The sequence below is a fragment of the Mustela putorius genome, unplaced genomic scaffold (genome assembly GCF_011764305.1).
Source record: "Mustela putorius furo isolate JIRA1106 unplaced genomic scaffold, ASM1176430v1.1 tig00003863_pilon_pilon_pilon, whole genome shotgun sequence".
NCBI classification, from domain to species: domain Eukaryota; kingdom Metazoa; phylum Chordata; class Mammalia; order Carnivora; family Mustelidae; genus Mustela; species Mustela putorius.
In genome coordinates this window covers 7,993,903-7,997,695 of record NW_025422015.1, presented here as the reverse complement: position 1 = coordinate 7,997,695, position 3,793 = coordinate 7,993,903, and positions in this window count along the sequence as shown.

Here is a 3,793-nt window from a genome sequence, read left to right as displayed (position 1 = left end):
TTTTTTAGTTTTGGGTTTATATCTTTGGTGTACTGATAGTGAGAAGCATATGTGTATTTTCATCCGATTTTATGACTGTGATTTACAAATTCGGAGTGCAAGTCAGCATTCCCCTGTAGGTTCTTCTGGGAAAAATCCAGCCAAGATACCAAGCAGATGCTGCACAGTCTTCTATGTGAAGAGAAACCAGATGTACCAGGGTCTAGGAAGCACCATCCAGAAAACCGAGATGAGCATATCTGGATTGTTCTCTGTGAAGAGTCTGAGCACCATAAACAGGTTCCTTGCAAGGGCATTGATGAATAACAAAAAGAGAAGTTAAAGAAAATGACATTTTTAGACAAAATATTAGATTTATGTAACTTTTTACATGTAATATTAAATTAGGTATCAAAGCATCATGTTCAGGCAGATAGGAGATTTCTGAATCTTAAAAATAAATAAAAGATGAAGAGTAAAATAATATGTCCAGAGACATATACAAGACATGAGCCAGAGTCTAACCTGAAATTGTTACTTCTCTATTCAGACCAAGGGCCAAGAACAGGGAGGGCTTAGAATTCAGTCAGCTCACAACTTGTGCTTTGAGTAAAGCTGTATTAAACATAGTAAGTGGTGTGGAGCAGGGCAAATCAGCAAGGTTTACTGGTTTAGAATTTTCTCATTTTACTCTTAGTAATCTCAGTGGTCGTCGGTTAGATATTCCTACATCAGATATTTTATACTACCAGATTCTTTTGAAAATACTCTTTAGCTTCATATTATTATCTCTAAGGATATAAAATAAAATTTCTACTCCATGATCACTGTTTTAGATATGTCCGTGAAAGGCAAAACAAAACCCACACACACAAAAAAACAAAAAAACCCACAGTCGTTCAGAAAAATGAATAACTTTTCTTTTTCCTACCAACATAGATATCTTCCTTTAAATTGTTTAAATGCCTGCAATGAAGTTTTGTTTTTTTATTACTGCTGTTAAAAGATAACTTTTAGAAGAAAATGAGAGGTTAAATTCCACATTAAGAGCTGGGTGGCGGTTTTTTGTTCTGTTTTGTTTTTGACAATTTGGCCAACATTTCTTCCATTGGAACAAAAGAAAGTAAGTCAGCTTTTCAACATTAAGATGAAAAGTGTCTTTTATAGATGCATTCTGCGTCATGCTCTTTGTCAGATGAATTTTCCTTTATTACTCCAAAAATAAGATGCTGAATTGAGTATCTTGAGGGCAAAGTGGTATAGTAATTGGGGCAAATGGTATAAATTCTATTGTAGTTGTTGCCTGTTCTCTAAGCTTGACAATTTTCTGAGATACTCTTTGGGTTCCTAGAGCTATTATTCATGGAAAACTTCTGCCTTACAGAAATGTGTGCATATATCCAAATAATCGTGTGTACCTCCAAGTAGCCGAGCAGAGATTCATTCTAAATAAAAGCTGCACTTTGGTTTTTGTAAATGAAATTGCAACTGACACTTTTTTCTCCCCCTTTTGTTAATTGTTTTTAAAAGGGACTATATGAGAAGGCTTTATTAAAAGCTTACTTGGAACACCATTCTGAACCACGGATTGTATGCCCATGCAGCGCCGTGATTTGCAAACATATGTCCGCCCTTCAATAAATGTTATGGTTTTCACAGCGGTTCCGCCTTGGCCTCTTTTGTGATTGTTTTCCATTCCGATGAATGGCATAGAGTATGTGTGTTGTTGAAATTGACGATGTATAAATGTTCGCAGTAAAGGAGCATTATGGTTAGCATGGGAAATCAGAGTTCCAACTTGAAAGAAAGCAAGGCTCCTCACACTCCATGCAAAATGCAAATAAATCATTATGATGTGTGCTTGGATGCTTTTGTGTGATTGTTACATGTGTCTATGCTGTGGCTTTCTACCCCCATCCCCTCTGCTGACTAAAAAGTACCCCCGAGGGTGATAGGCTGTAATTTTGTGCCAGTAATTTCTGCTCACCAGAGCGGAAGGTGGGGTGGCGGGACATATTAGCTGATAGGCGGGGTCACATGTGGAGTTTTTGCGGTGGGTCCTGCAGCTTTTAATATCTATCACCCAAATGTGGTTGTGATTTGTCCACAGATAAGCGACATCTCAGGGGGTCACTGGATCTGGAGGCTATTCGACTTGAATCCCAGCCTCACCGCTTGCCAGCTTCAGGACCTTGAGCAAATGGAATAAATAGAGACCTTAGCACAATCATTAGCCCAGAATAAGCAACCTCCAAACCTTAGTTCAAAACGTTTTGTCGTCGTATTATGGGTTCTGCGTACATGACATCACGGATGACATGTGTGGTGATGACGAACGGCTGTTTTTATTCCCCCCAAATGCAAGGGGGGCAGAAAGTAAATTTAAAGCAACAGAGATGTAGAGTAAATATTAGGAAGAAATATGTAAAAATGAGGATTTTAGAAGTGAAAAGTTACCCAGGGAGAGCATAATCTGATTCAGAGATTGTGTAGTGAAGACACGGAGCAGGCAAGAGTTCGTGCCGTGCCCACAGTCACACACTGGATTGTGACCGACCCTCTAAATCCCGGTTTTTTGTCTCAGATTACAGGAAGTATACCTAACGGGATCTGTGGCATCTTCGAAAGAGACCTGTCTTTCTAGTCTGGACTTAATTTCAACTTAGATCCATGGTTTTCGAGTCACAGCCTCAGAACACTGATTCACACCCTCAAACTCCGCACAGCCCAGAGGGCTCTGCGCGAGCCCCCAGCGCAGTATGAAAACCTCATCCTTCAGCTCGGAAATCTGATGCTTCAAGTCTTCCTTGATCTGTCAGGCATATTTAGAAAAGTCAAAGATATTGGCAGGAAGCACCAAAAATGTTTTGTTTTTTTTTTTTTTAAATGGGTAGTTGCATGCATGAAGTAGACATCTCAAGAAAGGAGTGTTTGATAAGGAACGGGATGGTTTATATCATTAATAAAATCACTTCACATAAGGCAGCTTTGAAAGTCTTTCATCTGAATCTGGAAAATGAATACCTTCTAGTCTCATTCCAGGCCATATGCTGCTCCACTGAGGATTCTGTAATTTAAAAGAGGACTATTGAACAATTTTAAGTGAAAAACTAACCTTTTTCCCCTCCTCGAGTTACCCCGAGGACAGAGTGTATTCGTGTAATTATGAACACTTTTTTGGCCAAGCTCCTCCACTTTAAAATATATCCATGTACCATTAACAGGATGTCTGTGCAATGTCATCTGTTTCTCAGTTGAATAACGGGCACCAGTTGCGAACTGTATACACTCAGGGCATATTCTTTTATGTCTGTTGAACCTTATCAATTGAACTTCAACTTCATTTTGTAAATTAATCAATGCACATAACCACATTGACAAAAATAGCCATTTTAAAAAAGATTTTATTTATTAACTTGAAAGAGAGAGACAGAGTGAGAGCATGAGAGGGAAGGTCAGAGGGAGAAGCAGACTCCCCCATGGAGCTGGGAGCCTGATGCGGGACTCGATACCAGCACTCTGGGATTATGACTTGAACTGAAGACAGTTGCTTAACCAACTGAGCCACCCTGGTGTCCCAGAAAATAGCCATTTTGAGTGAAGAATACACACTGAATTTTTTCGAATTCTGGCTACACCTCAGAAGCCCTCACGGCACACGTGGCTTTCTTGGTGAGCGTCTGTCCAGTCATGCACTTCCACACCTTCGCTGTTGTCCTGTCTGTGACAGTGGCCAATGAGCAGCGTTGCCTAGACACACCTGCGAAGTGCCTGGGCAACCGCATCTGAGTAATATCACCTTCTCCGGGAGAAA